This window comes from Scyliorhinus torazame, chromosome 17 (genome assembly GCF_047496885.1).
Source record: "Scyliorhinus torazame isolate Kashiwa2021f chromosome 17, sScyTor2.1, whole genome shotgun sequence".
Taxonomy (NCBI): Eukaryota; Metazoa; Chordata; class Chondrichthyes; order Carcharhiniformes; family Scyliorhinidae; genus Scyliorhinus; species Scyliorhinus torazame.
In genome coordinates, this window is record NC_092723.1 from 22,196,074 (window position 1) to 22,209,643 (window position 13,570).

The window sequence follows — 13,570 nt, forward strand, 5'->3', positions numbered from 1 at the left end:
GACGGTCAGTACTGAGGGAGTGCTGCACTGTCAGAGGGTCAGTACTGAGGAGTGCTGCACTGTCAGAGGGTCAGTACTGAGAGAGTGCTGCACTGTCAGAGGATCAGCACTGTGGGAGTGCTGCACTGTCAGAGGTGCTTTCTCTGAGACGTGGAAGGTGCTGTGGCATTATTGCGAAGGATAGTGGGTGTAATTCCCTCGGGCGTTCTGACCAATATTTACCCCTCGATCAACATCTGTGAAAGAGTTAAGCTGCCCATTTATCTGACTGAGGTGTGTGGGATCTTGCTGTAAGCAAATTGTCTGTCGTCTTCTCTACATTACAACAGTGACTACGTTTCTTGAAAAAAAACTTAATTGGCTGCAAAGCATGTTCAGACATCCTGACGTTGTTGAAGGTGCTGTGGAAACTCAAGTCTTTGCCCACTGAAGTCCTTTTTTGGTGTGAACACCTTTTCAGGAGCGCCCTCTCATGGGGATTCACGGCAGCAATTCCCCCAGCGGCAGGAGCTGAATCACACACCCAGCACTCAGATTAATCAGCTCTTACCCAGAACGTACAATTAAACAGTTAGTGGAACCATAACAACACAACAGCAAGTATTATGTTTCAACTGCACAGCCTTGATTTTTCATCTCTCTCTCAAAGGCGCGTTGAAACCAAGATACCAAAAGCTGAGCGGAGTAAGGGTGGAGCACTGCAGACAGTCTTGTTTGTTAGAACTCTTGTTGCTCCTCAACCAATTTTCTTTGTTGTGAAACATGGGTCAGGCTGCAGGAGCAATGCCATTCTCGTCACTACATCAAAAGCATGTTGAAAAATCAAAGGCAGCCGAGGTTCCAGCGTTTCCTCTCTCTCTCTCTTGCCTGCTCAAGGCTCAACAACTCCTTAAGATCTCTGCACACCTCTAATATTAATCATTTCCGAGTCTTTTTAATCCAACATTGTTGTCCGTGCTTTCAATTGCTGAGGCTTAAGCACGGAAATTTCTTCCCAAAAGATCCTAACCTACTCTTTACCAGTGACACACACTTTAAAACCTACCCTCACCTGCACAAATAAAACTATCTGTGGCTCGACGTCCAATATTATTTGATATCACTGCCATTACACACCTCGTCAGGCATGGACCATCAGTGCTGCGGCCTACAAGGCAGCCATCTTGCTGTGCAACCCACTGACCACCAACCTTGTCCCCTGGTTCTGCAGAGTGGCACCGGCCGTATGGGTGCTCCCAGCCCCCACTCTGCTATACCACTCCCTCCAACCGGGCGCCACCCGCCGGCGGGGCATCACTCGTCCAAACGCGACACCCACAGTAGCCCCTACAGACGGGCGCCAGACGGGGCCTCGGAGCAAACCGCTGGCAAGGGCAGCACCAGCCGACAGCACCCCTGGGACAGACGCCAAGGCCAGAGGCCCTCACGGTACCGGGCACCGACAGGGCCAGGGGTGTGGGGATGGGGACAGTATCAACCGGGGCCACCATGTAGCCCATTAGGCCTGGTTGGGCACGAGGGGGCGCACCATGCGAACATGTCGGCATTTCACCCCCAGCAAACGACAGATAGGGAATACAGCCAGCAATGGTGGCCTTCCACCTAGTCGCCGCAGCCCTGGGGGATGCCCTGTGACTGGACCAACTGGAGCTGCTCGAGGAGGAAGAAGATGCAGCAACGGAGAGTGCCCCAGAGGAATAGGAGACAGCCGGTGAGGATGGAGAGCCGGCCACTCAACAGGCCGAGGAGGAGGAGATGCAAAGGAGGCCGCGTGTGTACTGGCAGCGCCTGTCATTCGAGGGCCTGCCGGACCGGGCTTGTCGTCGAAGACTCTGGCTGAGCAGGAGGACCGTATGGAATATCTGTCTGATCATGGCGCACCAAACACCGTGGAGGAATGGGGGAGGACAGCGCTCCCGGTGGTCATCAAGATGATGGTCATCCGCGTTGTGGCTGATGACGCCTATCCGGAGGCCTCAGACTGATATGGAGACCCGCTACAACGATGCCCATTCCGTGACCAGAGGCTTGATCAAGTGGTTCTTCGGTGTCTTGAAGATGCGGGGTGGGGGGCACCAGAGAAGCGAGCACTGGCTGAACTTCGGTCCCTGAACCAAGCTCACACCCAACGTCCGTCCATACCCCCAAACCTCCTGCGCTGCTCTGACGCCAGCCCACACCAGCCCACCCTCACACCCTTCTGACAGAGCACCGAGGCAGGTTGTAACATTGTGCCCAGGTGTTTAACGTGAAAACATATTCAGATTCACGGCCAAGCTCCTATCGCTAAACTATGCCCTGCACCCAGGCCAACTTAACGTTTCTCGGCTTACTGGCCCTAATGTATCGTCTAGATGGATCCCCAGATGATACATCAGCAGTGGAGGCGGCCTGCTGTGATTCATGGGTCTCCTTTGTCGGCCGTCTTCTGGGGTGACCGGGCCTGGATGGGCCCAGCTGCTGTTTGGGTGCCCCAGGTGGCGTGGTGCCGCTCTGCTCTGCCTGCTCCCCACCAGATGGGCCAGGGGCAAGAGGGGGGGAAGTCCGAGGTGCTGCAGTGTTCCAGCACCTCCCCTGCGGGAGTCACCGGCACGGGCCCCATCACATCCTGCCCCCTCGGGGTACCCGATGTCTCCCGGACTACTCCATGGGATGGGGGGGGTGCGGGTGGAGCTAAACCCTAAGGCTTCCCCGCCACCTGGTGCTGCCAGTTCTGGAGGCCCGCTCCAGTCTTGACCAGGGTCTCCAGGCTCACGGCCATGAGCACAGGGAGTGGACCATCTCCGTCTGGGACTGCGCCACATCACGCTGTGACTGTGCCACCACCTTCTGGGTGTGTGCCACATCAGCCAGTGACTGCACCTCTGGGACTGAGCCACCTCCCTCTGTATCTGCGTCATGTAAGCCAGCGCCTGGGTAATGCCACCGACACTCTCAGCCATGACCCTCTGTGACTGGACCACACACAGGAGTGCGGCTGCAATGTCCACGTGGCTCTGACACATGGCTGCTTGTGAGAAGATAGCCCTGTCCTGTGCCATGGCCACCAACTGCAGAGAATGTCCCAGGAATTGGACATGCTAATCCATGGCCAAAACCCTCGCCCCCAAGGCCCCCACCACGGACGCCGCCCGTGCAGTGTTGGCCTGGATGATGCGTGTCAATCTCGAAATCAGCAAATCCTGCACCATTTCCTGTTGGAATCCATTGTGTTCCACGTGGTGCAGGAGCTAACCCCTTAACAGTCGCTGGATCGGTCCAGGTACGACATCAGTTTTGCCCTCGTTGAACTCCACGAATCCTGCCCCGGCGTTAACACGGGAATGGACAATTCCGCACACTGTGTTCAGCTTAGCGAGATGGTGACTGGAAGGTGAGCTGAGAATGTTTCTGAAGAAATACAGCCAGAGATTCTGTACTACTCTGACAGGGTGTCAGGCCTCTTCCTTTAAAGCAGCCAAAAGATCTCTCTTCACCAAAGTGGGATGTCCAGCACATTTCTTTACATCAAACATTCCTGGGTGCTAACTGTATTTCAAAGTGGATTGAGAGCTGAGGAGGTTTTGTTGTTTGAGTGGGAATAAAGCTAGCAGTTAAGGGTTATTGCGTCACTGTATTGATTAGCATTGTGCAAGTGGTAATTGTAAGTTATTGTGTGATTTCAAAGATATTTTAATACTGTGTTAGTAATAAAGTTTGTTTTAATGTACTGTTATGGGCCAGAGTTTAGAGAACCCCAAAGTGTATCATAGAGTTCACCTGACACGCAACTTTTACTAGATTGTGGTATGGGGAGCACACGGTCCACTCTACAGGTGTGATACAGCAGAAATTGAAAAGTATTTTTTACAGCAAAACAATGTTTATTCTATGAACTCAAGTTAACCTTTTTCAACCATACAGTGAACATCTTAGCAACCATCAATTCAAACACACACACCCAAAGAATACAACGCTAAGTAATCCTGAAGCTTTCCTTTGAACATCCATAAGACATTAAAAAAAAACTTTTAACAGAAGTGCATCAGGTTTAGATTTACTACTGAGAATTCACCAAATGATCAAGAGATAGTCTTTACATGGCAGAGAGAACAATATTACACCTGATTTGGCTGGCTGCAGCTCCAACACTAACACAAAACCAAAAAAACACAGACACACCCAAGCTTTTCTCAAAGTGGAACTAAAAAGCAGACAGACAGCTCAGTTCCACCCACACACTGACACCACTGCAGTAACTTGAGCAGACAAACATTTCAAAAAGTGACATTACCATGACACCTCCCCCCAAGAAAAAAAAAAATCATCAACTTCAAGATGGTTTCATTTTTCACCTTTTCACTATCCTTTAAGAAATGCACACAGTAAATATACTTTTTTGTTTCAAAAAACAACACACCCAAACAGGTATAATAATATAGTCCATTTTTGTTCTTCTTCCTCCAACTGAACCTGCTTCTGTTCATCACATTCGTGACAAAGCATCGGCTATCACGTTTTCTCGTCCTGCCACATGTATTATGTTTAAATGAAATGGCTATAACAATAAACTCCAGCGAATCAGCCTTGCATTGTTATTCTGGAATCGCTCCAAAAACGTCAACGTATTCTGATCAGTTATATATGATGTGTCAGACGGATTGCTTGTCACATAAATGTGAAAATGTTGCAAAGCCAGCACCAAATTCAAAGTCTCCTTCTCAATCGTTGAATACTTTCTCTGGTGAGAATTCAATTTCTTTGAAAAATAACCAATAGGCCGCTCTAGCCCTTCGTCGTCGTCTTGTAGAAGCACCGCACCTACACCCACATCACTCACATCAACCGCCACTTTGAATGGTTTGGTATAATTTGGGATGGCTAACACAGGAGCAGTGGTTAACACAGCCTTCAGGCCGTCAAATGCCTGTTGACACTCAGCTGTCCACTGGAATTTGTTACGCTACTTGAGCAAGTCCATCAGTGAAGCGACCACACTGCTAAAATTCGGTACAAATTTCCGGTTAAACCATGGGCAGCACGGTGGCGCAGTGGGTTAGCACTGCGGCCTCACGGCGCTGAGGTCCCAGGTCAATCCCGCTCTGGGTCACTGTCCATGTGGAGTTTGCACATTCTCCACGTGTTTGCGTGGGTTTCACCCCCACAACCCAAAAATGTGCAGGCTAGGTGGATTGGCCATGCTAAATTGCCCCTTAATTGGAAAAAATGATTTGGGTACTCTAACTTTAAAAAAAAGAATTTCCGGTAAAATCCACTCATACCAAGAAATCGCATTATTTCCCGTCATGTCAAGTGTATGGGAAACTCCCCAATAACTTTTGTTTTCACATCCCGTGGGACAATTCGACCCTGTCCGATTCTATGGCCAAGGAAAGTGACTTGGGCTTTTCCAAATTCACTTTTGGCTAGATTTATCACCAAACCCGCCTCCTGAAGTCGATTGAATAACTCCATCAGATGTTTTAAATGTTCGTTCCATGTCTGGATGAAAATTACCAGATCGTCAATGTATACCGTACAATTGGGTAATCCTGAAATGACTTTGTTAGTTAACCGTTGAAATGTGGCTGGGGCGTTTGACATGCCAAATGGCATAACTTTGAATTGGTATATACCATCTGGAGTCACAAAAGCTGAAATCTCCTTCGCCCTTTCGGATAAACGTACGTGCCAATAACCTTTAAGTAAATCCAGTTTGGAAATAAAAGCTGATTGTCCCACTTTCTCAATGCAATCCTCCAAACGTGGGATAGGATAAGAGTCTGTTCTTGTAACTGCATAACCTTTCTATAGTCCACACACAACCATTGGGTACCGTCTGGTTTAGGTACCATCACTATGGGTGAGCTCCATTGTCTGCAACCCATTTAAATTATGCCATTTTTAAGCGTATTCTCAATCTCTTTGTTAACCTGTGCCAATTTTAAAGGGTTAAGTCTATATGGATGTTGTTTAATTGGAACAGCATTTCCCACATATACATCGTGTATAGCCATTTTAGTACTTCCCAATTTATCTCTGCAAACCTGCCCATGTGATATCAATAACTCTTTTAGGTCAGTTCCTTTTTCCTCTGGAAGGTAACTCAACAATTTATCCTAATGTTTAAGAACATCCTAATTTTCCAATTTAATTTGAGGTATGTCAAATTCACAGTCATCTGCAGTTGGTTCGTCACTTTGAGTTAGAATCATTAAAACATCTTCCTTTTTCTCTCCTTCCCTTTCAAAGTATCTTTTAAGCATATTCACATGACACATTCGGTGAGTTTTCTTTCTATCTGGTGTTTTTACCACATAATTCCCCTCACTTAATTTCCTTTCAATTTGATAAGGTCCACAAAACGTTGCTAATAGTAAAACTTTATCTCCACAGGTCAAACTACAAACGTTGGATTTCTTGTCCGCGACCCGTTTCATCAAATTTTGTGCAACTTTTAAATGTTGTCTAGCCAATTCACCTGCTCTATTTAATTGTTCCCTAAAATTTGACACGTAATCCAATAATGGAAGTTCTGACTGCTCACTCACCAATTTTTCCTTAATCAATTTTTTTTTAAATTTAGAGTATCCAATTCATTTTTTCCAATTAAGGGGCCATTTAGCATGGCCAATCTACCTACCTGCACATCTTAGGGTTGTGGGGGTGAATCCCACGCAAACACGGGGAGAATGTGCAAACTCCACACGGACAGTGACCCAGAGTCGGGATCGAACCTGGGACCTCGACGCCGTGAGGCAACAGGGCTAACCCACTGCGCCACTGTGCTGCCCCTTCCTTAAGCACGGTAGCACAGTGGTTAGCACAATTGCTTCATAGCTCTAGGGTCCCATGTTCGATTCCCGGCTTGTGTCGGTGCCTGTGTGGAGTCTGCACATTCTCCCCGTGTCTGCGTGGGTTTCCTCCGGGTGCTCCGGTTTCCTCCCACAGTCCAAAGATGTGCGGGTTAGGTGGATTGGCCACGATAAATTGCCCTTAGTGTCCGAAGAGGTTAGATGCGGTTACGGGGATAGGGTGGAGGTGTGGGCTTGGGTAGGGTGCTCTTTCCAAGGGCCTGTGCAGACCTGATGGGCTGAATGGCCTCCTACTGCATTGTAAATACTATGATTTAATCAATTTAAGTGGTCCAAAAATTAGTTCAAAAAAACTGAATTTGGATGACTCATTAGGTGCATCCCTAATTGCAAACAGTACAAATGGAATTCCTTTATCCCAATTCTCTGGATAATCTTGACAATAAGCCCTCAACATTGTCTTTTCTGTCTGATGCCATCTTTTTAATGCTCCCTGCGATTCTGGATGGTATGCTTTTGATTTAAATAGTTTTATTCCTGAGCTATCCATAACTTCTTTGAATAACCTTGAGGTACAATTTGATCCTTGATCTGATTGTATTGCTGTGGGTAGTCCATATCTAGTAAAGAATTTAAGTAACTCCTCCACAATCATTTTAGCTTTAATATTACGTACAGGAATGGCTCTGGAAACCTAGTAGACACATCCATTATAGTCAAAACATATTGATTCCCACTTTTTGTTTTAGGATGCGGTCCTACGCAATCAATTCGGATCCTTCAAAAAAGGTTCCTCAAATGCTGGAATGGGTATTAAGGGCGCTGGTTTTATCACTGCTTGAGTTTCCCTATCACTTGACATGTGTGACATGATTGACAAAATTCAACTACATCTTTATGTAGTCCAGGCCAATAAAAATGTTTTTTATTTTAGCTTGAGTTTTCCTTACTCCCAAATGACCTCCCACTGGGACCTCATGTGCAACTCGCAACACCTCCTTTCTATACCCTACCGGCAATACTACTTGATGAACTTCTGCCCACTTTTCATCCGCATGCATATGCAAAGGTCTCCATTTTCAAATCAAGACATCATTTTTACGGTAATAATACTCTGGTATACACTCAGATTTTTCTTCCGTGTGTGCTTTCTGATACATCCGTTTTATTTTTATATCTTTCAGTTGCAACTTCGCCAATTTTCCTGAACTAAAAATATCTGTCTCATCCTCTTGTTCTTGTTCTTTTTCAACCATCTGACCAAAAATCGTTTCTGATAATTGCATTTCAACTTCATCTTCACTCTTTGATTTCTCCTCTTGTCTTAACCTGTGACTTTGCGACCTTGTTACTAAACAATCCGGATAAATCCCAGGATATTCGTCCTTCAACACTTCAGTTGTCCACTGGCTTATCAACCACAGTAGGCATCACTACCACCTGCGATCCAGCTATATTATTACCCAAGATAAACTGTATTCCTGGACAAGATAGTTTCTCTATTTCTCCTACTACCACTTCACCACCCTTCACTGGACTTTCCAACCTTACCTTATAGAATGGAACACTATTCTTCTCACCCTGAATTCCACATATTACCACCTTTTATGGCAATATTGTTCCTAAACTACATAACTCCTCATCTCTTACCATTAAAGATTGACTAGCTCCCGTCTCTCTTAAAATTGTGACATCTTTACCTGCTCCTCCTGATACACATGAGTAAACTTTACCCACACAAGTAAATTCTTTAAAGACATCTGGCACCTTCTTATCAATCACCTCTTGATCAGGCTGTAGAATCATTTGCATCTCCTACGCTTCACTTGGGCTTTCCTTTGCCACTTTAACAAACCCCACTGTCTTACCCTGCTTTACCACATCAGCCTTCCCAGTGCTTTTCTTCAACCACCAACACTGTGACTTTACATGGCCTAGTTTATTACAGTAAAAACATTTGAAACTTTTCATTTCTTTTCCACCCTCCTGGATTTCTTTTTTAATCTGAGGTACACTCTCCTTATTATCTCCCATCAGATCACCTTTACCTTTACCACTTGAGTATTTCTCATGTCCCCAGTTTCTATCCCTCATAGGCTGAAACTGATGACGTAAACCAAATTTTGATTTATGAACTAATTCATAATCATCTGCCATTTCTGCTGCTAATCTCGCAGTTTTAACCCTCTGTTCTTCCACATGAGTTCTCACTACATCAGGAATTAAATTTTTAAACTCCTCCAAAAGTATAATTTCTTTGAGAGCTTCATACGTTTGGTCTATTTTCAAAGCCCTTATCCACCTTTCAAAATTACTCTGTTTGATCCTTTCAAACTTCATGTATGTTTGACCAAATTCTTTCCTTAAATTTCTAAACCTTTGTCTGTAGGCTTCAGGCACTAGTTCATATGCACCCAAGATGGATTTTTTCACCTCCTTATACGTCTCAGATACCTCCTCCGGTAGTGATGCAAACACTTCACTAGTCCTACCTACGAGTTTTGTTTGAATCAGTAATGCCCACATGTCCTGTGGCCATTTCATTTGTTTAGCTACCTTCTAAAATGAAATGAAAAAGGCTTCTACCTCCTTCTCGTCAAACCTTGGCAATGCTTGGACATATTTAAATAGATCCCCACCAAGCCTTCGACTTTGACACACTTTCTCTTTATCCTCATCACTACCCTCAAACTGTACATTTCCCTTTAAATCCGCCAATTTTAACTGACTGTCATGTTTCATGGCCATTTTCCGAAGTTCAATCTCTCTCTCTCTTTCTTTTTCCTCTCTCTCTTTCTTTTTCCTCTCTATCTCTTTCATATTCAAGCTGTTTTAATTCTTTCTCATGTTCCATTTGCTTAATTTGTAACAGAATTTTTGCCATTTCCAATGAGTCAAACTGTATCTCAGGCAATTTTAAATGCTTAGCCACTGCCAGAATTACCTCATCTTTTCGCATTTTGTCAGGTAATGTTAACTGCAATGTTTCTGCCAAATCTAACAGTCTGCTTTTAGTCTCTGTCCGTAAGGTACTGCGTGTGACCGTCTCCACCCCCAAAAACTTAAGAGCCTCTGAAAGAGCCATTGTCCACAACACACTCCCTACTTAAACTGAAATACCACACCCGAAAAGCAACCACAATATGCTCACCCCTCACTGTCTTTAAGTTCACTAAGCCAATCCAATAGATAGACTTTTATCCCCCTCGAGCCCCCAATTTGTTATGGGCCAGGGTTTGGAGAACCCCAAAGTGTATCATGGAGTTCACCTGACCCACGACTTTTACTAGATTGTGGTATGGGGAGCACTCGGCCCATTCTACAGGTGTGGTACAGCAGAAATGGAAAAGTCTTTTTTAAAGCAAAACAATGTTTATTCTAAGAACTCAAGTTAAACTTTTTAAAACCTACAGTGAACATCTTAGCAACTGTCAACTCAAACACCTCCCCCAAAGAATACAACGCTAAGTAATCCTTAAGCTTTCCTTTTAACATCCATAAGACATTAAAAAAAACTTTTAACAGAAGCACATCAGGTTTAGATTTACTACTGAGAACAGCTATCACTCTGAATTCACCAAATGATCAAGAGGTAGTCTTTACGTGGCAGAGAGATCAACATTACACCTTATTTGGCTGGCTGCAGCTCCAACACCAACACAAAACCAAAAAAACAAGACACACCCAAGCTTTTCGCAAAGTGAAACTAAAAAGCAGACAGACAGCCCAGCTCCACCCACACTCTGGCATCACTGCAGTAACTTGAGCAGACAAACATTTCTTAAAGTGACATTACCATGACAGTACCACATCCCTTCTTCTTCATTAAATCACTCCTGGAGCGAGGTACCGTTTACTCACTGTCTTACAAAATTAAAATGAGGTATTGGGGCTCCTATCCAGTATCCTAGCCACTATGGGATCTGGTGCAGGATTGGAATCATAGATTATCATAGACTTTACAGTGCAGAAGGAGGCAATTCAGCCCATCGAGTCTGCACCGGATATTGGAAAGAGCACCCTACCCAAGGTCAGCACCTCCACCCTATCCCCATAACCCAGTAACCCCACCCAACACTAAGGGCAATTTTTGACACCAAGGGCAATTTATCATGGCCAATCCACCTAACCTGCACATCTTTGGACTGTGGGAGGAAACTGGAGCACCCGGAGGAAATCCACGCACACACGGGGCGGATCTGCAAACTCCGCACAGACAGTGACCCAAGCCGGAATCGAACCTGGGACCCTGGAGCTGTGAAGCAATTGTGCTGTCCACAATGCTACCGTGCTGCCCACATGCTCCGTATGGCGTATGGCCAGTAATTTATCAGGATTATTGTAATGATTGATACCGTTGTGCTGCAAAGCTGAATAAATTTATCTTTCATTTTCCTCAGAGACTGTGGCTGGGAGGGAGCATGGGGGGGGTGGGGGGGGAAGAGCTGATGCTTTACAATGCTCGATAGGACAAGGATTGATTAACCGGCTGGTATTTAGCTGGCCTTGTTTAAGCCAGGGCGGGCTGGAAGGCTTCATATCTGAACAGATCTTGCTGCAACCTCTGGTATCCAAAATGATCCAATGCATCAGCCTTGCTGCTCCGTAACGTCACAGAGCATGAGCACAGAGAAAGACCATTCGGCCCATCTGCTCCGTGTGCTGGTGTTCACGCTCCACATGAGCCTCCTCCCACCCTACTTCATCTCACCCTCCCCGCATACCCTTCTATTCCTCCGCCCCTGGCTTGTTTTTCGAACCTCCCCTTCATTGGATATGCTCCTCAACTAATTCTTGTCAGAGTGAATACTACACTTAATTTGAATGTGGCCTCTTGTCTGCTTCCTATCTCCCTGTCCAAGTAGAGATCCAGCCCTGCACTAATTGCATGAATTCATCTCCTCTCATCACCTTGAAATTCCCACCGATCTCACTAGTTTTAATTCAGGGTAATTAAAAACACATAATTAGTCACCTCTCACTCTCTCTCTCCCCGACACATTTGCAAACTCCTTCGTCAGCTTTCTGTCGTACCCGCGGGGCTGGATGCTGAATATCACAAGGAATTTCAGTGTAATTACTGATGTTAATGCTGAAATTGGAATATACAGATAGTCACAAAGATAGCCACCCAGGTTGATAGGGTTGTGAAGAAGGCCTATGGAGCGTTAGCCATTATTGGTAGAGGGATTGAGTTCCGGAGTCATGAGGTCATGTTGCAGCTGTACAAAACTCTGGTACGGCCACATTTGGAGTATTGCGTACAGTTCTGGTCACCGCATTATAGGAAGGACGTGGAAGCTTTGGAGCGGGTGCAGAGGAGATTTACCAGGATGTTGCCGGGTATGGAGGGAAAATCTTATGAGGAAAGGCTGATGGACTTGAGGTTGTTTTTGTTAGAGAGAAGAAGGTTAAGAGGAGACTTAATAGAGGCATACAAAATGATAAGGGGGTTAGATAGGGTGGACAGTGAGAGCCTTCTCCCACGGATGGAAATGGCTAGCACGAGGGGACATAGCTTTAAACTGAGGGGTAATAGATATGGGACAGAGGTCAGAGGTAGGTTCTTTACGCAAAGAGTGGTGAGGCCGTGGAATGCCCTACCTGCAACAATAGTGAACCCGCCAACATTTACGGCATTTAAACGTTTATTGGATAAACATATGGATGATAATGGCATAGTGTAGGTTAGATGGCTTTTGTTTTGGTGCAACATCGTGGGCCGAAAGGCCTGTACTGCGCTGTATCGTTCTATGTTCTATAGTCAGGGTAGCCAAAAGTGCCTTGCAGCCAATGAAGTGCTTTTTGAAGTGGGTTCAGTGTTAGAATGTAGGGAACTCAGCAGCTAATTAGTGCAGAGCAAGATCCCACGAACAGCAATTGTGTCATGACCGCATCACGTTTTTGTTTTAGTGAATTTGATAGACGGACAGGCCAGGACATGGGGTTGAACACTGCCCCCCTGCCCCGCCCCATGCTTCTCGAAAATAGTGCACGTGGGATCTTTTATCCGCCTCACAGATAAGTCTTAATTCAAAAGACAACAGCTCAAACGGTGCATCACTCCTATGGAGGCCTAGCTGAGGGTGGGCACTCAACCTCTGAGGTGGGATTTGAACCCACAGCCTTCTGATTCAGGAGAAGAATTCAGCCCAACAGCAATGCAGGTGAGCCTCCACCACGTGGGCTGCGGGGATTGGATGAAAGATCTGGCAAAGCCTTCCTAAAATATATCGAGGGTTGGGTTCTTATTGCCAGCCTAGCCAGTGATGTCGATATCACAACAATTAATAAAAAACACAACCCACACTTTCTCACTCTCACTGGGGTACGGGTCCCACACACACTGACTCTCACTGGGGTACAGGCCCCACACACACTGACTCTCACTGGGGTACGGGTTCCACACACACTGACTCTCACTGGGGTACGGGTCCCACACACACTGACTCTCACTGGGGTACAGGCCCCACACACACTGACTCTCACTGGGGTACGGGTCCCACACACACTGACTCTCACTGGGGTACAGGCCCCACACACACTGACTCTCACTGGGGTACGGGTTCCACACACACTGACTCTCACTGGGGTACGGGTCCCACACACACTGACTCTCACTGAGGTACGGGCTCCACACACACTGACTCTCACTGAGGTACGGGTCCCACACACACTGACTCTCACTGAGGTACGGGCTCCACACACAATGACTCTCACTGGGGTATGAATCCCACACACACTGACTCTCACTGGGGTACGGGCTCCACACACAC